Genomic DNA, 20,942 nt, shown 5'->3' on the forward strand with positions numbered 1-20,942 from the left:
CCAGTGCCGGGGTCGCCGCGACCAAGCCCGTCTGGCCCTGGAAAGATGGTCCGAGCCGGGGCTGCTCGTCGCGTCCGTCCGCGCCGCCGCTAAAACCATGGCCGCGGGCGGGCCCTTATTAAAGGCTCAAGGCCTTGAGCTGCGCCGGCTCAAAAAGTTCCTCGCTGGGCTGCTGAAGGAGCGGAGTTCAACAAAAGACTCCGCTCCCTCCCCCCACAATAGGTTAAGGTAGAGGTTGCACTATGCTTTTGCCATGAAGATAACCATAGCCAGCCTCAACATCAACGGCGGCAGAGGGGCACGCCGTAGATTTGACAATTTTTCGCTCCTGCGGGAGGGGAAATATGCGGTGTGCTTCCTGCAAGAAACCCACACCGTTCCGGGAGACGAAGCCACGTGGCTCCTGGAATGGCAAGGAGAGGTCCGCATGAGCCACCTCACCGCCATTTCTAGTGGGGTGGCCATCTTGCTGGGCCCGCATTTTCAGCCGGAGATCTTGGGGGTCGAGGAGCCCGTGCCAGGCCGCTTGCTGCACGTAACGGTTCACCTGGGGGACGTGCCGCTCCATCCCGTGAACGTGTACGCCCCTCATCCCGGCCCGCAGCAAACGCGCTTCTTTGAAGAGATGTCCGCTCTTCTTGGCTCCGTCGACGTCGGCGACTGCATTGTCCTCGGGGGGGATTTTAACTGCACCCTCGAGGCGAGGGACCGCTCCGGTGCCCCGCAGTGCATGACGGCGATGGAGAAGTTGAGGGACCTGGTCGGGTCCTTCGACTTGGTGGACGTCTGGCGAAATCTCCACCCCGACTCCAGCGCCTTTACTTGGGTGAGGCCTGGAGTTGGATGGTCTAGAGTCGACCGCCTTTACGTGTCTCGGGCGTACGTTTCCTGCGTCCCGGCGGCCTCCATGCGGCCGGTGCCGTGTTCGGACCACCACCTGGTGTGGGCGGAGCTCGCTTCGCGACGCGCGAGGACGGGGTCCGCGTACTGGCACTTTAACAACCGGCTGCTGGAGGACGTGCGGTTCCAGGACTCGTTCCGTCGATTCTGGTCCGACTGGAGAAGGAAGCAGGGGGGCTTCCCCTCCTTGAGGATATGGTGGGACGTGGGCAAGGCTCACGTCCGCGTCTTCTGTCAAGAGTACGCGAGGGGGTCGACCAAGAGGCGGGCGGCCAGAGTCGGGCGCCTAGAAAAAGAGGTGCTCGACCTGGAGTCCCGTCTCGGTCAAGTCGTCCAGGACCCGGCCCTGCGGACGGTGTACGAAGCGAAGAAGGCCGCGCTGAAGGACCTGCAGCTCGTCGGGTCCCGAGGCGCGTTCGTGAGGTCGCGGATCCGGTTCCTGCGGGATCTGGACCGCGGCTCCCCCTTCTTCTACTCGCTGGAAAAAAGGCAGAGTGTCCGTAAGCAGCTCTTGACGCTGCTGGCCGACGACGGCTCTCTCGTCTCGGATCCGGAGGGCATCAACAACAGGGCCCGTGAATATTACGGGGCTCTGTTCTCTCCGGATCCGTCCAGCGAGGAAGCGCGTAGAGTTTTGTGGGAGGACCTGCCGAAGGTCAGCCCGGAGGGCGCCGAAAATCTGGAAGCTCCGCTAAGCCTGGCGGAGCTGACCGGTGCCCTCGCCCGGCTCTCGAGGGGAAAATCCCCGGGGCTGGACGGGCTGACCGTGGAGTTCCACAGGGCGTTTTGGGACGTCCTGGGGAGCGACTACGCGCGGGTCCTGGGGGAAAGTCTGGCGACCGGGGAGATGCCCCTCTCTTGGCGCAGGGCAGTCATCGTCCTGCTGCCTAAGAAGGGCGATCTCCGCCTCCTTAAGAACTGGCGCCCGGTCTCCCTCCTCAGCACGGACTACAAAATCTTCGCCAGGGCGATGTCTGCTCGCCTTGGCGCCGTGCTGGACCACATGATCCACCCCGACCAGTCCTACACGGTCCCGGGCCGGACAATCCACGATAACATCCATCTGGTCCGGGACCTCATCCATTGTTCCCAGGAGGCTGGTCTGTCGGTCGCCTTCCTATCCCTCGACCAAGAGAAGGCGTTCGACAGGGTGGATCACGACTATCTGCTCGGAACTCTGCGCGCTTTCGGGTTCGGGACGCATTTCGTCGCCCGGATCCGACTTTTGTACGCCGCCGCGGAGTGTCTGATTAAGGTTAACGGGTCCTTGACGGCGCCCCTTCGCTTTAGGAGAGGGGTGCGCCAGGGATGCCCCATGTCCGGCCAGTTATATGCTGTTTGCGTGGAGCCTTTCCTGCGCCTCTTGCGGACGAGGTTGACGGGACTGGCTCTGCAAGGGCCGGGCGTGGAGGTCGTCCTCTCGGCTTACGCCGATGACGTGCTCCTCGCGGTAGAGGATCCCGCTGACCTGCGGAGGATGCGTGAGTGCCAGGAGATTTACTCGGCCGCGTCCTCCGCCAGGATCAACTGGGAGAAATGTTCCGGACTCCTGGTGGGTCAGTGGCGGGTGGACTCCCTGCCGGAGGAGCTCAGGCCTTTTGCCTGGAGCACGACCCATCTCCTCTATCTGGGAGTCTACCTTAGCCCCGACGAGGGAGCCTGGCCGGCGAACTGGCAGGAGCTGGAGGCCAAGGTCGCCGCTCGCCTAGGGCGCTGGACAGGACTGCTCCGAGTGCTGTCCTACAGGGGTCGAGCGCTAGTCATAAACCAGCTGGTGGCCGCAATGTTGTGGTACCGGCTGGTCACTTTGACCCCTCCCCCTGCGTTTGTCGCCAAGATACAGAAGAAGCTGGTGGACTTCTTCTGGAACAACAGGAAGCACTGGGTCTCTGCCGCGGTCCTGAGTCTCCCGCTTGAGGAGGGCGGTCAGTCGTTGGTGTGCGTCAGCGCCCAGCTCGCGACTTTCCGTCTTCAGACCCTGCAGAGATACCTTTACGTCGAGCCCCCTCCTAGGTGGTGCGCTCTGGCGAGGTATTTCTTCCGCCAGCAGCTCGACCTCAATTATGACACGCAGCTCCTGTTTGTGAACTTGGGGGGTGCCAGGACCGCCCTCCGGGAGCTGCCTGTCTTTTACAGGGAACTCATCAGGGTCTGGAACAAAGTCTCCACCAAGCGCAGCTCTCCGCCGGCTGGAGTGGCGGCCGTCCTGCAGGAACCGCTGCTCGGGAATCCGTACCTCCACGGCCGAGGCTTTATGTGGCGGTCGGAAGAGAGGGCTGTGGCTGGTGAGGTGACCAGGGTCAGGGACCTGCTCGATGGCGGAGGAGCGGGCTGGATGGCGCCAGACACGCTGGCGCGGCGCCTAAATTCTGCCAACGTCCGCCACGCGGCCGATGCCATCGAGTCGCTAAAAACAGCTCTGGGCCCTGACTCCGTTAGGTGCATCGAGGAGGCTCAAGCACGTGGGGAGATCCCGTCCGAACTGACCCCCGTCCGGACGGAATTCCTCATCGGCGCCAAACCCCGGAACCTCCCTCGGGGGCCGGCGCCTCACAACTTGAGCCGCCTCGGGGAAATCCCCTCCGTGCCTTTCAGTTCCGCGCGGAGGGGTTTCCTGTACGGGCTGCTCCTGCACACCCTCAACTTTGCCATCCTTGCCGGCCGTCCGGACACGCCATGGCGTACCATCTTGCCGTCCGGAGGAGGCGGGGGTCCCCGATGGAGGGCACTCTACGCAGGGGTCCTCCCACTATTCATCGGGGACTTGGCCTGGAGGGTGGTGCACGGAGCAGTGCCGTGCAATAAATTTTTAAGCCGGTTCACGGACTCCCAGGCCGCCTGCAATTTCTGCGGTCTGGAAGAGTCCGTGTTCCATGTTTTTATTGAATGCACGAGGTTGCAGCCCCTGTTCCACTATTTGAAGGGGCTGCTCCTGAAATTCTGGCTGCACTTCAGTCCCACTCTCCTGATCTTTGGGCACCCTGTGCGGAGGGGAGCGGGTAGGTCCGAAGGCCTCCTCGTAGGACTGCTCCTGGGCACGGCCAAGGGTGCCATCAGCCGGTCCAGGCAGCGGGCGGTCGAGGGGGTCGTTCAACCTGACTGCCTGCCTCTCTTCCGCTCTTACATCTGGTCCAGGGTGTCCTTGGAGATGGAGCACGCGGAGTCCACCGGTACGCTCGCGGCCTTCCGCGAGAGGTGGGCACCGGAGGGACTGGAGTGCATCATCACGCCCGGCAACCAAATTTTAATTTGATTTTACGTTTTAAAGTTTAATTTGTTTTAATTGCCGGTGCTTTTAGTGTCCCCCTCCCCTTTTATAGGGGGCACTGGGAAAATTTGATTTTAGCGCCCCAAAAAAAAAAAATAATTAAAAAAAAAAGGAACTTGAAAATGTCTGCTGTGTCACCCAGGTCGGGTGGCATGGTCTTAATGTTTTATGTTTTGCAGGTAAACTCAAAAGAGTTTCATGCACAAGGACCCCCAGGTCCCTCTGCATCTCAGCATGTTGTAATTTCTCCCCATTCAAATAATATTCCCTTTTACTGATTTTTCCCCCAAGGTGGATGAACTCACACTTTCCGACATTGTATTCCATCTGCCAAACATTAGCCCATTCGCTTAACCTATCTAAATCTCTTTGCAGCCTCTCTGTGTCCTCTACACAACCCGCTTTCCCACTAATCTTGGTGTCATCTGCAAATTTTGTTGCACTACACTCTGTCCCCTCTTCCAGGTCATCTATGTATATTGTAAACAGTTGTGGTCCCAGCACCGATCCCTGTGGCACACCACTAACCACAGATTTCCAACCCGAAAAGGACCCATTTATCCCGACTCTCTGCTTTCTGTTGGCCAGCCAATTCTCTATCCATGCTAATACATTTCCTCTGACTCCCCGTACCTCTATCTTCTGCAGTAATCTTTTGTGTGGCACCTTATCGAATGCCTTTTGGAAATCTAAATACACCACATCCATCGGTACACCTCTATCCACCATTCTCGTTATATCCTCAAAGAATTCTAGTAAATTAGTTAAACATGATTTCCCCTTCATGAATCCATGCTGCGTCTGCTTGATTGCACTATTCCCAGTGTCGGAGAGGCCTATAAAAGGCCCAGCAGTTGGAGGAGGTGGGAGATCGAGCAGCGAGAGTTCGGGCAGCGTCGGAGAGGCCTATAAAAGGCCCAACAGTCAGAGATGTGGGAGATCGAGCAGCAGGAGTTCGGGCAGTGTTGGAGAGGCCCATAAACCTTGCACACATTGGCTCAAATAGCTGCACCATTACACACTGGTGATTCCTTAACATCAAAGGGTATAATTGCACTTAACTTCAATCAACTTAAACTTCAACTGTCAACAAGGTGATGCCCACCATTGATGTATGACCTGCACACCCAGCTGTGTGTGAGCCTTGTAAATACCACCGACGTTCTTTCAGACAAAGTGATCATTGATGAGCTCCTGACGTAAGGCTCTTGCAGCTATCATGCCACCGTGGGCCCTTTCATGCAGCCTACAGGGGGGCAGGGGCATGGCTTCAGCATCAGCCTGATTGTCTGGGCCAATGTCAGCGTCCGCCTCCTCATCCTCCTCTTCCTCTCTCTGGTGAGGTGGACTGTCAGGCTCATCAGGCAATTCTTGTCCCCCCTGATAGCCAATTGTGTAGCATGCAGCAGACCATCATGAATTGAGCTACCTGCTCAGGGTGGTATTGGAGCTCGCCTCCTGAGTGGTCCAGGCACCTAAAGTGCTGCTTCAACACTCCAATGGTTTTCTCCACGATATTGCGAGTTGCTCTGTGGCTCTCGTTGTATCGCCTTTTGGCCCCGGTGTGGGTGTCATACAGGGGGGTCATCAGCCAGGTGGCGAGGCCATATCCTTTGCCCCCAAGCATCCAGCATTGACCTTGTGGCTCATTGTTAAACAAGTCAGATACAGTGCCCTCACGCAGGATGTGAGCATCATGGATGCTGCCCGGAAATTGAGCATTCACTGTCAGTATAATTTGCTGGTGGACAACAACCAGCTGGACATTCAGGGAGTGGAATCCCTTGTGGTTCCTGAAAACCTCAGCATCCTGAAAAGGTGCCCGCATCACGAAGTGCGTACAGTCTATTGCTCCCTGCACCTTGGTGAAGTTTGCAATTCTGGAGAACCCTAGAGCCCTCTCACTCTGTGCCTCCCTGTCATAGGGAAGCTGATCAAGTCTTCCTGCATGTGTACAGGGCTTCAGTGACCTGTCTAATGCAGCGATGTGTGGCATGCTGAGAAAGTCCGTAAATGTCGCCAGTGTGGTCTGAAAAGAACCCGAGGCATAGTATGACAGTGCCACGGTGACTTTGACCTCGATGGACAGTGCAGGTCCGATGGTGCTGGCAGGCTGCAGATCTGCCCTTATCACCCCTTGAAATATGGCGGGAGGCAGAAGACACTCCAGATGGTAGCCTATTAAATCGATATAGGCCGAAATGAGTATTTATAGTCAAGCATGACTTGGACATCATCTAGTTCAAGTTGTCAGTCACCATTTGTGGGATCCAACTTTGAGAATATCTGATCACCTGTCAGCATTGTGAGCAAATCTTCTACATTTGGTAATGTATTGGGGAGATTACCCTCTAGAACCTGGTTTACAGTTACTTTATAATCACCACACAACCTTATCTTAGCATCTGATTTAGGTACAACAACAAATGGTGTAGCCCAATTACATAAATCTATGTTCTCAGTCTCTACTCTTCTGAGTTCTTGCTGAACTTTCTCCTTGAGTTCATATGGTATGGGACGTGGCTTGTAGTAAACTGGTCTAGTGTCCTTCTGTAATTGCAAACCTGATACTCACCTTGATTGCCCGTTTCGCAGAACACCTTCGGATGCATCTTGATGGCATCATCCTTCGATGCAAATCTCGTTTCAACACGAAAAATCTCATTCCAATCCAGCTTCAGTGATCCCAACCACTACTAAGAGAGGCAAGCTCTGAAATTGATCCTTGTATTTCACCGGTAGGGTGATAAGACTTACCACAGGAATGTTCTCGCCCGAGTAGCCTCTACCTTGGATTTCTCCAATGGGAAATCACACAATTTGTCGAGATATAGCGACCCCGGTACCATGCTCACGGATGTGCCAGTGTCGATTTCCCGGGTATCTTGGTTCCTGCAATATCTACTTGGATGACGATACTTTTCAAATTGCTGTTAGATACCCTCGTGCTCCTGGTGATGTGTATTTCTTCACCTGTTGCTTTTCTTCCATGCTATGTAGTCTCTGGGGATTTCTACTTACAGCCTTGAGTGTTGCTTTACTCTTCAGTCGGCAAGCCTTCGCACAATGCCCAGTTTTCCTGCAGAAGAAACACTCTGCCTTTGCATATGGACAATTTGGAGCAATAGAAACATAGAAACATCGAAATTTACAGCACAGAAGGAGGCCATTTCGGCCCATCGTGTCCGTGCCGGCCGACAAAGAGCCACACGGCCCTCGGTCAGCAGCCCTGAAGGTTACATATAAACCTATGAACAATGACGGAAAGGTAAAGAGCACCCAGCCCAACCAGTCCGCCTCACACAACTGCGACACCCCTTACACTGAAATTGCATGATCAGCCATGATCATATTGAATGGTGGTGCAGGCTCGAAGGGCCAAATGGCCTTCTCCTGCACCTATTTTCTATGTTTCTATGTTTCTATGAAACATTCTACACTCCACCCCAACCAGAGCCATGAGATCTCCTGGGAGAGGCAAAAACCAGATAAAAACCAAGGCCAATTTAGGGGAAAAAAAATCTGGGAAAATCCATCTCCGACCCATCCAGGCGATTGAAGCTATTTTCGATTCCCTGCAGTACTTACCATTACAGTCTGCGCCGGCCAACAATGTGATGTCCCAGGCACCGATTGTTATGTACAGAGAAAGACTGAACACTGTGAGCTCAAAGTAACGTGTGACCTTAGTCCTTTATTGCAGGTCTCCAGAGTGCCTCTCCAACCTGTGAGGCCTCCTTAAATACCTGTGCTCCCAAGGGATTATGGGATCCCTTGCGACTCCAGGGGATGAGCCCTCTGGTGGCTGTACAGAGTAAATACAAATTTACATATATAACAACACCCGCCCCCCACCACAAAGTCAATAGTGTAACTATTTACAATGTGAGTCAATCTGGGGCTCTTCTTGCCCTGGTTGATCGTCTCGGTGTGAAAGCTGGTGTTGTTGAATCATTTGTTGGGCCCTCGCTGGGCTGCTGTGCAGCTGGCCTTGCTGGGCTGCCTGGTGTGTTACATAGAAACATAGAAAATAGGTGCAGGAGTAGGCCATTCGGCTCTTCGAGCCTGCACCGCCATTCAATGAGTTCATGGTTGAACATGCAACTTCAGTACCCCATTCCTGCTTTCTCGCCATACCCCTTGATCCCCCTAGTAGTAAGGACTACATCTAACTCCTTTTTGAATATATTTAGTGAATTGGCCTCAACAACTTTCTGTGGTAGAGAATTTCACAGGTTCACCACTCTCTGGGTGAAGAAGTTTCTCCTCATCTCGGTTCTAAATGGCTTACCCCTTATCCTTAGACTGTGACCCCTGGTTCTGGACTTCCCCAACATTGGGAACATTCTTCCTACATCTAACCTGTCTAAACCCGTCAGAATTTTAAATGTTTCCATGAAATCCCCTCTCATTCTTCTGAACTCCAGTGAATACAAGCCCAGTTGATCCAGTCTTTCTTGATATGTCAGTCCCGCCATCCCGGGAATCAGTCTGGTTAATCTTCGCTGCACTCCCTCAATAGCAAGAATGTCCTTCCTCAAGTTAGGAGACCAAAACTGTACACAATACTCCAAGTGTGGCCTCACCAAGGCCCTATACAACTGTAGTAACCCCTCCCTGCCCCTGTAGTCAAATCCCCTCGCTATGAAGGCCAACATGCCATTTGCTTTCTTAACCGCCTGCTGTACCTGCATGCCAACCTTCAATGACTGATGCACCATGACACCCAGGTCTCGTTGCACCTCCCCTTTTCCTAATCTGTCACCATTCAGATAATAGTCTTACTCTCTGTTTTTACCACCAAAGTGGATAACCTCACATTTATCCACATTATACTTCATCTGCCATGCATTTGCCCACTCACCTAACCCATCCAAGTCACTCTGCAGCCTCATAGCATCCTCCTCGCAGCTCACACTGCCATCCAACTTAGTGTCATCTGTAAATTTGGAGATATTACATTTAATCCCCTCGTCTAAATCATTAATGTACAATGTAAACAGCTAGGGCCCCAGCACAGAACCTTACGGTACCCCACTAGTCACTGCCTGCCATTCTGAAAAGTACCCATTTACTCCTACTCTTTGCTTCCTGTCTGCCAACCAGTTCTCAATCCACCTCAGCACACTACCCCCAATCCCATGTGCTTTAACTTTGCACTTTGGGTCTGCTGGGCTGCTGTGGATGATGGGTTCTGCTTCGTGGTCAACCTTGGTGCCGGTTGCCACTGGTGTGTATGTTGGGGGATCAAAAAAGGTAGGGTCCAAGGTGGGTTGCTCAGGATAGTCCGTGAATCTGAGTTTGATTTGCTCCAAGTGTTTCCGGTGAATGATTCCATTTGAAAGTTTGACCCGAAACATCCTGGCCACGACTGTGCTGGGAAGCCACTTGGGACCTTATCATAATTCAATACAAATACAGGATTATTGATTTCAATCTCGCGTGACCCATTTGCGCTATCATGGTATGTACTTAGTTGAAGCCGCCTGCTCTCTACCTGTTCATGTAGATCAGGGTGAACTAACGAGAGCCTTGTCTTAAGTGCTCTTTTAATGAGCAGTTGAGCAGGTGGGATCCCAGTGAGTGAGTGTGGTCTTGTGTGGTAGCTAAGCAGGATTCGGGATAGGCGAGTCTGCAGTGAGCCTTCAGTTACTCTCTTTAAGCCTTACTTGATGGTTTGCACTGCTCTCTCTGCCTGACCATTGGACGCTGGTTTAAACGGGGCAGATGTGACATGTTTTATCCCGTTACGGGTCACGAATTCTTTGAACTCAGCACTGGTAAAACATGGCCCATTGTTGCTCACCAGGACATCGGGTAGGCCGTGTGTGGCAAACATGGCCCGCAGGCTTTCAGTAGTGGCAGCGGACGTGCTAGCCGACATTATCTCACATTCAATCCACTTGGAGTACGCGTCTACAACCACAAGGAACATTTTATCCAAGAACGGGCCTGCATAGTCGATGTGTACCGTGGACCGTGGTTTGGAGGGCCAAGACCATAAACTTAGCGGCGCCTCCCTGGGTACATTGCTTAACTGCGAGTATGTATTACATCTGTGAACGCAGGACTCTAAGTCCGCATCGATACCGGGCCACCACACGTGGGATCTGGCTATCGTTTTCATCATTTCGATGCCTGGGTGGGTACTGTGGAGGTCATTGATGAAGGTGTCTCTGCCCTTCTTGGGGATCACTACTCGATTGCCCCACAAAAGGCAGTCTGCCTGTATAGACATTTCATCTTTGTGCCGCTGGAACGGCTTTATCTCTTCCTGCATTTCCACTGGGACACTGGACCAGCTCCCATGAAGCACACAGCTTTTGATTAGAGATAATAAGGAGTCCTGGCTCGTCCAGGTTTTGATCAGCCGGGCAGTGATGGGTGATTGCTCACTCTCAAATGCTTCTATAACCATGGGTAAATCTGCGGGCTGTGCCATATCCACCCCCGTGGTGGGCAATGGCAGCCTACTGAGAGCATCGGCGCAGTTTTCTGTGCCTGGCCTGTGGCGAATGGCATAGTTGTATGTGGACAACGTGAGCGCCCGTCTCTGGATGTGAGCCGATGCGTTGGTATTTATCCCTTCACTCTCAGAAAACAGGGATATTAGTGGCTTATGGTCAGTTTCCAATTCGAATTTTAGCCCAAACAGGTATTGATGCATTTTCTTTACCCCATAGACACACGTTAACGCTTCTTTTTCAATCATGCTGTCGGCTCTCTCAGCCTTAGACAGACTCCTGGATGCATAAGCAACCGGTTGCAGTTTCCCGAAATCATTAGCTTGTTGCAATACACACCCAACGCTATATGACGACACATCACATGCTGGTACCAAAAGCTGACATGGATCATACAACACAAGCAATTTGTTTGAGCATAACAATTTTCTCACTTTTACAAAGGCATTTTCTTGGCTTTTGCCCCAAACCCATTCGCCCCCTTTTCATATTAAGACATGCAGTGGTTCTAGCAGGGTGCTAGACCCGGTAAGAAGTTACCAAAGTAGTTCAAGAGTTCCAGAAACGACCGCAGCTCCGTCACATTCTGTGGCCTTGGTGCGTTCTCGATTGCCTCTGTCTTCGCGTTGGTGGGCCTGAAGCCATCCGCCGCAATCTTCCTTCCCAGGAACTCCAACTTCAGGCACCAGGAAAACGCACTTCAAGCGTTTTAACCTGAGCCCCAAGCTGTTGAGTCGACTAAGAACCTCCTCCAGGTTCTGCAGATGCTCAACTATGTTCCGACCTGTTACCAAGATGTCGTCCTGAAAGACCGCAGTGCGCGGGACCGACTTCAGTAAGCTTTCCATGTTTCTTTGGAATATCGCCGCCGTTGATCGAATTCCAAACGGGCATCTGTTATAAATGAAGAGACTTTTGTGCGTGCTGATGTAGGTGAGGCCCTTCGATGATTCCTCCAGTTCCTGCGTCATGTACGCTGAAGTCAGATCCAGCTTCCTGAATGTCTTTCCTCCTGCCAGCATTGCAAAGAGGTCATCGGCCTTTGGTAGTGGGTATTGGTTCTGCAGGGAGAAACGATTGATAGTTACTTTGTAATCGGCACAGATTCTGACAGTGCCGTCTCCCTTGAGGACTGGGACAATAGGACTGGCCCACTCATTGAACTCGATCGGTGAAATGATGCTCTCTCTTTGCAGCCAGTCTAGCTCGATCTCTACCCTTTCTCTCATCATGTACAGTACTACTCTCGCTTTGTGATGGATGGGTTGTGCCACCGGAATTAGGTGGATCTGCACTTTTGCTCCTTGGAATTTCCCGATGCCTGGTTCAAACAGCAAAGGAAAATTGTTTAAGACCTGGGCACACGAAGTGTCGTCAGTGGGCAACAGCGCTCGGACGTCGTCCCAGTTCCAGTGTATCTTTCCCAGCCAGCTCCTGCCGAGCGGCATGGGACCATCGCCCGGTAGCACCCAGAGTGGTAGCTTGTACACCGGTCCATCATAGGAAACCTTTACAGTAGAAATGCCGATTAGGGAAATCAGTTCTTTTGTGTAAGTTCTTAGTTTCATGCGAACTGGAGTTAAGACTAGCCTTGAGGCCTTGTTGCACCACAATCGTTTGAAAGTTTTTGCCCATGATGGACTGGCTTGTGCCCGTGTCCAGCTCCATTGACACCGGAAGTCCATTTAGTTCAACATTCAGCATTATCGGGGGACAATTCGTGTTGAACGTATGTACCCCATGTACCTCTGCCTCCTCAGTCTGAGGCTCTGCTTCATCGTGATCCTCCATGGATCTGTCGTCCTCTGCAACATGGTGGTTTGCAGGTTTAGCAGGATTTGCAGCTCGCCTGCACACTCGTTGGAGGTGTCGCATTGTTCCACAGCCCTTGGAAACGTACCCTTTGAATCGGCATGAATGGAAACGATGATCACCCCCGCAAGGCCAACAAGGTGTTAATTGTCTTGCATTCATCACCCTTGATGATGGACTCTGAGACATCTGTGGATGTGCAGCTGCAGATATGTGTGACTTGCCCTGTACGTTACATTTCGAAAACAACATCACTTTGTTCACATTACTTGTAGCAGCACTTGTGTGCTGAGAGATTTGCTTCGTATTGTCACTGGTGGCAATGAACGCCTGGGCTATCGCTATGGCCTTACTCAAGGTTGGGGTCTCTGCAGTCAAAAGTTTGCGAAGTATGGTTTCGTGGCCAATGCCAAGTATGAAAAAGTCTCTGAGCATGTGCTCCAAATGTCCTTCAAATTCACAATGTCCTGCAAGGCATCTTAGCTCGGCGACATAACTCACCACTTCCTGGCCTTCAGACCTTTTGTAGGTGCAGAACCGGTACCTCGCCATCAGAACGCTTTCCTTCAGGTTCAAATGCTCTCGGACCAGTGTGCACAAATCATCGTACGATTTCTCCGTGGGTTTCGCTGGAGTGAGCAGATTCTTCATGAGGCCATACGTTGGTGCCCCACAGACGGTGAGGAGGATCGCCCTTCGTTTGGCAGCGCTCCCTTCCCCATCTAGCTCATTGGCCACGAAGTATTGGTCGAGTCGCTCCACAAAAATTTCCCAATCATCTCCCTCCGAGAATTTCTCCAGGACTCCCACTGTTTTCTGCATCTTTGGGTTCACTATCTGTATCTTGTCGCCAGTTGTTATGTATGGAGAAAGAGTCAGACTGAACACTGTGAGCTGAAAGTAAAGTGTGACCTTAGTCTTTTATTGCAGGTCTCCAGAGTGCCTCTCCAACCTGTGATGCCTCCTAAAATACCTGTGCTCCCAAGGGATTATGGGATCCCTTGGGACTCCAGGGGATGAGCCCTCTGGTGGCTGTACAGAGTAAATACAAGTTTACATATATAACATCAATAGCATGACTTCAGTGTATTGTTACCTTGGCCAGGTGCTGAGGCCTTGGGGCCCAACTGCCTTTTTCTTTTAACCTGCAAGCGATTCACCTCGGTTGTCTGACGACTGGAAATGGTACGAAATTCTCGGGAATATTGGTCAGCCATGTCCAACAACATAGCTGTCTGACAAGTTAAACCAAAAGTAAAGTTAGGAGTTGTCAACTTTTTTCCGATCACTTCATTTTTTAACCCACAAACAAAGCGGTCACGCAATGCTCGGTCCTGAAAGTTTCCGAAATTACCGAATGGATCGCTTCTTTAATGCTACAATGTACTCACTGACTGAAGTGTTTGTGACCATCTTCAGTTGACAGTGCCGAATGGATCTTATTCAATCTCCATAATCATAGATGCCAGTGTCCAGCCAATTTGGCTCACTGCATGTGACATTAAGAAGTATCTCAGAGCACTGGGTGAAGCAAAGACAACACATTGGCTGTAGTGCTGAAGACCTGTACATCAGAGCTAGCTATCCCTCGAGCCAAGCCATTCCTGTGCAGCTAGGACACTGGCATCTACCCAACAATCAGGAAGACTGCCCAGGTATGTCCTCTCCATAAAAAATCGGAGCATCTATCCTGGCCAGTTACCACCTTCCAGTCATCAGATGGAAGGAATCATCAACAGTGCCATTAGGTGACAACATACGACAGGTATCGAGGCTTCAGCGAGGGTACAACAGAGATTCACCAGGATGGTGCCTGGTATGAGGAAGCTCAAAAAAAGGATTGACTAATTGGATTTTTTTGTTAGAACAGCACAGATTTCAATATAACAGAAGTGTTTAAAATTCTGGAAGGATAGTAAAGGGTAGAGAGAAGCAGACTGTTTCCAGTAGTTCAGGGGCCTAGAACAGGGGTCCATTGGTACGATTAAGTGTGAGAGATTTCGATGAGGGCAGGAGAGACTTCTTCACACAGATAGTGGTGAGGCTGTGGGATTCACTCCCAAGGTTAGACATTGAGGCAGAAACTGTGTCAACATTCAGGATTAGAGTGGATAGGTGGTGGAAGGAAAAGGGGATAAAGGGATATGGGAACAGGGCGGGTAAATGATCAGGACTGTTTGGAGGGTAAATGCTGACACAGACTGGTTGGGCCGATTGGCCTGTCTCCGTTCTGTAACTTCCACGAATTTCCATACCCATCAATAACCTTCTGACTGATGCTCAGTTTGGGTTGTACCAGAACTACTCAGCTCCAGACTTCACCACAGCTGTTGCCGATATGGATGTAAGTAAGCACTGCATGCCAGGGGTGAGGTTAGAGTAGCTGCACTCCACATCAAGGCAGCATCAGAGTGGGAATGGCACCAAGGAGCACACAGAAAGGGGCAGAAAGGTGGTCATTGTCGTCACACACCAATCCTCACAGCTGCAAGGTGATTGGTGCAGGAGTTCTCTCCTGGAACTTCAACAGTGTCATCATTTCCAATCTTCCATCATCAACATCTTGGGTGTCACCGATGGCCAGAAGCTTAACTGGACCAGCCATATCAATATCATCATCATAGAAAGATAGAAAGATAGAAAGGTAGAAAATAGGTGCAGGAGTAGGCCATTCGGCCCTTCGAGCCTGCACCACCATTCAATAAGCTCATGGCTGATCATTCCCTCAGCACCCTTTTCCTGCTTTCTCTCCATACCCCTTGATCCCTTTAGCTGTAAGGGCCATATCCAACTCCCTCTTGAATATATCTAATGAACTGGCCTCAACAACTCTCTGCGGGAGAGAATCACACAGGTTAAAAAACAGGAAGACAGAATATTATCTGAATGGTGATAGATTAGGAAAAGGGGAGGTGCAACGAGACCTGGGTGTCATGGTATACAGTCTTTGAAGTTTGGCGTGCAGGTACAGCAGGTGGTGAAGAAGGCAAATGGCATGTTGGTCTTCATAGCTAGGGGATTTGAGTATAGGAGCAGGGAGGTTTTATTGCAGTTGTACAGGGCCTTGGTGAGGCCTCACCTGGAATATTGTGTTCAGTTTTGGTCTCCTAATCTGAGGAAGGATGTTCTTGCTATTGAGGGAGTGCAGTGAAGGTTCACCAGACTGATTCCTGGGATAGCAGGACTGACATATGAGGAGAGACTGGATCAACTGGGCCTGTGTTCACTAGAGTTTAGAAGGATGAGAGGGGATCTCATAGAAACATTTAAAATTCTGACGGGATTGGACAGGTTAGAGGTAGGAAGAATGTTCCCATTGCTGGGGAGTTCCAGAAGCAGCGGTCACAGTCTAAGAATAAGAGGTAAGCCATTGAGGACCGAGATGAGGAGAAACTTTTTCACTCAGAGAGTGTCTAACCTGTGGAATTCTCTACCGCACAAAGTTATTGAGGCCAGTTCGTTAGGTATATTCAAAAGGGAGTTAGATATGGCCCTTATGGCCAAAGGGATCAAGGGGTATGGAGAGAGAGCAGGAAAGGGGTACTGAGGTTGAATGATCAGCCATGATCTTATTGAATGGCGGTGCAGGCTCGATGGGCCAAATGCACCTATTTCTATGTTTCTATGTTTCTATGCCAAGCATGATTTCCCTTTCATAAATCCATGCTGACTTGGACCGATCCTGTCGCTGCTTTATAAATGTTCTGCTATTTCATCTTTAATAATTGATTACAACATTTTCCCCACTATTGATGTCAGGCTAACCGATCTATAATTCCTTGTTTTCTCTCTCCCTCCTTTCTTAAAATGTGGTATTACATTAGCTACCCTACAGTCCATAGGAACTGACCCAGAAACGATAGACCGTTGGAAAATGATCACCAATGTATCCACTATTTCTAGAGCCACTTCCTTAAGTACTCTGGGATGCAGACTATCAGGCCCTGAGGATTTATCGGCCATCAATCCCATCAATTTCCCGAACACAATTTGCTGACTAATAAGGATTTCCTTCAGTTCCTCCTTCTCGCTAGACCCTCGGTCCCCAAGTATTTACGGAACGTTACTTGTGTCTTCCTTCGTGAAGACAGAACCAAAGTATTTAGTCAATTGGTCTGCCATTTCTTTATTCCCCATTATAAATTCACCTGATTCTGACTGCAAGGGACCTACATTTGTCTTCACTAATCTTTTTCTCTTCACATATCGATAGAAACTTTTGCAGTCAGTTTTTATGTTCCCAGCAAGCTTCCTCGCATACTCTATTTTCCCCCTCCTAATTAAATCTTTTGTCCTCTGCTGAATTCTAAATTTCTCACAGTCCTCAGGTTTGCTGCTTTTTCTGGCCAATTTATATGCCTCTTCCTTGGATTTAACACTTTCCCTAATTTCCCTTGTTAGCCACGTTTGAGCCACCTTCCCCGTTTTATTTTTACTCCAGACAGGGATGTACAATTGTTGAAGTTCATCCATGTGATCTTTAAATGTTTGCCATTGCCTATCCACCGTCAACCCTTTAAGTGTCACTCACCAGTCTATTCTAGCCAATTCACGTCTCATACCATCGAAGTTACCTTTCCTTAAGTTCAGGAGCCGAGTCTGTGAATTAACTGTGTCACTGTCCATCTTAATAAAGAATTCTACCATATTATGATCACTCTTCCCCAAGAGGCGTCACACAACATGATTGCAATTAGTCCTTTCTCGTTACACATCAACCTGTCTAGGATGGCCAGCCCTCTAGTTGGTTCCTCGACATATTGGTTTAGAAAACCATCCCTAATAAACTCCAGGAAATCCTCCTTCACCGTATTGCTACCAGTTTGGTTAGCTCAATCTCTATGTAGATTAAAGTCGCCCATGATAACTGCTGTACCTTTATTGCACACATCCCTAATTTCTTGTTTGATGCTGTCCCCAACCTCACTACTACTGTTTGGTGGTCTGTACATAACTCCCACTAGCGTTTTCTGCCCTTTGGTATTCCGCAGCTCCACCCATATCGATTCCACATCATCCAAGCTCATGTCCTTCCTTACTATTGCGTTAATTTCCTCTTTAACCAGCAACACCACCCCGCCTCCTTTTCCTTTCTGTCTATCCTTCCTGAATGTTGAATACCCCTGGATGTTGAGTTCCCAGCCTTGGTCACCCTGGAGCCATGTCTCCGAAATCCAAATTATATCATATTCGTTAATAGCTGCCTGCGCAGTTAATTTGTCCACTTTATTACGAATAGTCCTCGCATTTAGGCACAGAGCCTTCAGGCTTGTCTTTTAACACACTTTGTCCCTTTAGACTTTTGCTGTAATGTGGCCCTTTTTGATTTTTGCCTTGGGTTTCTCTGTCCTCCACTTTTACCCATTTTACTTCCCTCTGCCTCCCTGCATAGGTTCCCATCCCCCTGCCATATTCGTTTAACCCCTCCCCAACAGCACTAGCAAACACTCCCCCTAAGACATTGGTTCCGGTCCTGCCCAGGTGCAGACGGTCCGGTTTGTACTGGTCCCACCTCCCCCAAAACCGTTTCCAATGTCCCAGGAATTTGAATCCCTCCCTTCTGCACCACTCCTCAAGCCACGTATTTATCTGAGCTATCCTGCGATTCCTACTCTGACTAGCACATGGCACTGGTAGCAATCCTGAGATTACTACCTTTGAGGTCCTACTTTTTAATTTAACTCCTAGCTGCCTAAATTCACCTTATAGGACCTCATCCCATTTTTTACCTATATCATTGGTACCTATATGCACCACGACAACTGGCTGTTCACCCTCCCCCTCCAAAATGTCCTGCAACCACTCAGAGACATCCTTGGCCCTTGCACCAGAGAGGCAACATACCATCCTGGAGTCTCGGTTGCGGCTGCAGAAATGCCTATCTATGCCCTTTACAATAGAGTCCCCTATCACTATCGCTCTCCCACTCTTCTTACTGCCCTCCTGTGCAGAAGAGCCACCCATGGTGCCATGAACTTGGCTGCTGCTGCCTTCCCCTGATGAGTCATTCCCCCCAACAGTACCCAAAATGGTGTATCTGTTTTGGAGGTGGATGACTGCAGGGGACCCCGGTAGTACCTTCCTTCCACTGCTCTTCCTGCTGGTCACCCATTCGCTATTTGCCTATGTAACCTTTGCCTGCGGTGTGACCAACTCACTAAACGTACTATTCACGACATCCTCAGCATCGCAGATGCTCCAGAGTGAATTCACCCGCAGCTCCAGTGCCGCAATGCGGTCTGTCAGGTGCTGCAGCAGGATTCACTTCCTCTACATGTAGTCATCAGGGACACTGGAAGCATCCCTGAGTTCCCACAAAGCACAGAGGTGCATGACACATGTCTGGGCTCTCTAACCATGACTTAACCCTTAGGCAGTCCCTCAGAATCGAGGAAGATTTGTTTCCACTCTTAAAGTGAGTCCTTAGGTGACTGAACAGTCCAATACAAGAGCCACAGTCTCTGTCACAGGTGGGACAGACAGTCGTTGAGGGAAAGGGTGGGTGGGACTGGTTTGCCGCACGCTCCTTCTGCTGCCTGTGCTTGATTTCTGCATGCTCTCGGCGATGAGACTCGAGGTGCTCAGTGCCCTCCCGGATGCACTTCCTGTATTTACGGCCGTCTTTGGCCAGGGACCCCCAGGTGTCAGTGAGGATGTCGCACTTTATCAGGGAGAATTTGAGAGTTTCCTTGTAACGTTTCCTCTGCCCACCTTTGGCTCGCTTGCCATGAAGGAGTTCTGAGTAGAGCGCTTGCATTGGGAGTCTTAAGTCCGGCATGCGAATAATGTGGCCTGCCCAGCAGAGCTGATCCAGTGTGGTCAGTGCTTCAATGGCGATGAAGCCAGGGCAAATGCTGCGGGCTTTGCCACGAGTGGCTCACCTCCTGAGTTGCTGCAGTACATCCTGTAGGTTGGACATACTGCAGCCACACTGCTGGTATAGGGCTGGATAAGATGATCAATTGTAGGGACATCAATGAAGAAACTGATCTATCCTGGATGGTGTCGAAGGTCTTGAGTGTTGTAGCTGCACCGATTTAGGCGAGTGATGGGGATTCCATCACATTGCTGACTTAAGTCTTATGGATGGTGGAAATGATGACCCTTCTCGACCTGTCTGCAGCCTTTGGCCACTCCATCCTCCTCCCACACCTAACCTCCATCGCCCAGCTGGGTGGGACTGCCCCACCTGGTTCCATTCTTATCTATACAGTCGTAACTTGCAATGGCTTCTCTTCCCGCTCCCGCATCGTTACCTCTGGACTCATCCCACGGATCTACCCTTGATCCCTTCCTCTTTCTCCTCTGCATGCTGCCCTTCGGCGATAGCATCAGAAAACTCAATGTTAGTTCCACATGCAAGCTGGTGACACCCAGCTCCAGCTCACCACCACCTCTCTCCATCCCTCCACTCTCTCTAATTTGGCAGATTCTTTGTCTGACATCCAATACTGAATGAACAGAATTTTCCTCCAATTAAATAGCAGGCCTGAAATCCCAGCCTCCCCGGGCCGGTATGGAGTGTGTACTGAACGTGTACTGGGTGTGCACTGAGTGTGTACGGGGTGTGTATGGGGTGTGTACTGAGTGTGTACAGGGTGCGTACAGAGTACGTATGGGGTGCGTACGGGGTGTGTACTGAGCGTGTACTGAGCATGTACGGATCGTGTACGGAGCGTGTACGGGGCACGTACGGGGTGCGTACGGGGTGTGTACTGAGCGTGTACTGAGCATGTATGGGGTGCGCATGGGGTGCGTACGGGGTGTGTACTGAGCGTGTACTGAGCGCGTACGGGGTGTGTACGGGGTGTGTACGGAGTGTGTACGGAGTGTGTACTAAATGTGTATGGAGTGTGTACTGGGTGTGTACGGAGTGTGTACGGGGTGTGTACGGGGTGTGTAAGGGGTGTGTACGGAGTGTGTACGGGGTATGTAAGGGGTGTGTACGGAGTGTGTACGGGGTGTGTACGGGGTGTGTACGGAGTGTGTACGGGGTGTGTACGGGTGTGTAAGGGGTGTGTATGGGGTGTGTACGGGGTATGTACGGAGTGTGTACGGGGTGTGTAAGGAGTGTGTACGGAGTGTGTACGGGGTGTGTACGGGGTGTGTACTGAGTGTGTACTGAGTGTGTACGGAGTGTGTACGGAGTGTGTACGGAGTGTGTACGGAGTGTGTAACGGAGGCATCACAAAAGCCGGTTTTCAGGACGCAATGTGCATACGCTGAAAACCGGCTTTTCCAATCTGTCAAGTTCTGGCCTGACAGATCCAACTCACCTCAGCAGCCAGGACATTCACATGGGCACGATGGCGGTATTTGCACATCTCTTGCCCAGTGAATGTCCTTAAAACTCTTGTGACTGGGAAAAGCAGGCACATAGCCTATTTTTACCAGTGTAAGAGTTTTAAAACATATAAAAAATATATAAAAATAAAATTTAAAAATACATTTTTATGTTAAAAACCCTGCCCACTAAGGTAAGTTTATTTGAAACAATT

Source organism: Pristiophorus japonicus, unplaced genomic scaffold, assembly GCF_044704955.1.
Source record: "Pristiophorus japonicus isolate sPriJap1 unplaced genomic scaffold, sPriJap1.hap1 HAP1_SCAFFOLD_212, whole genome shotgun sequence".
Classification (NCBI taxonomy): Eukaryota; Metazoa; Chordata; class Chondrichthyes; family Pristiophoridae; genus Pristiophorus; species Pristiophorus japonicus.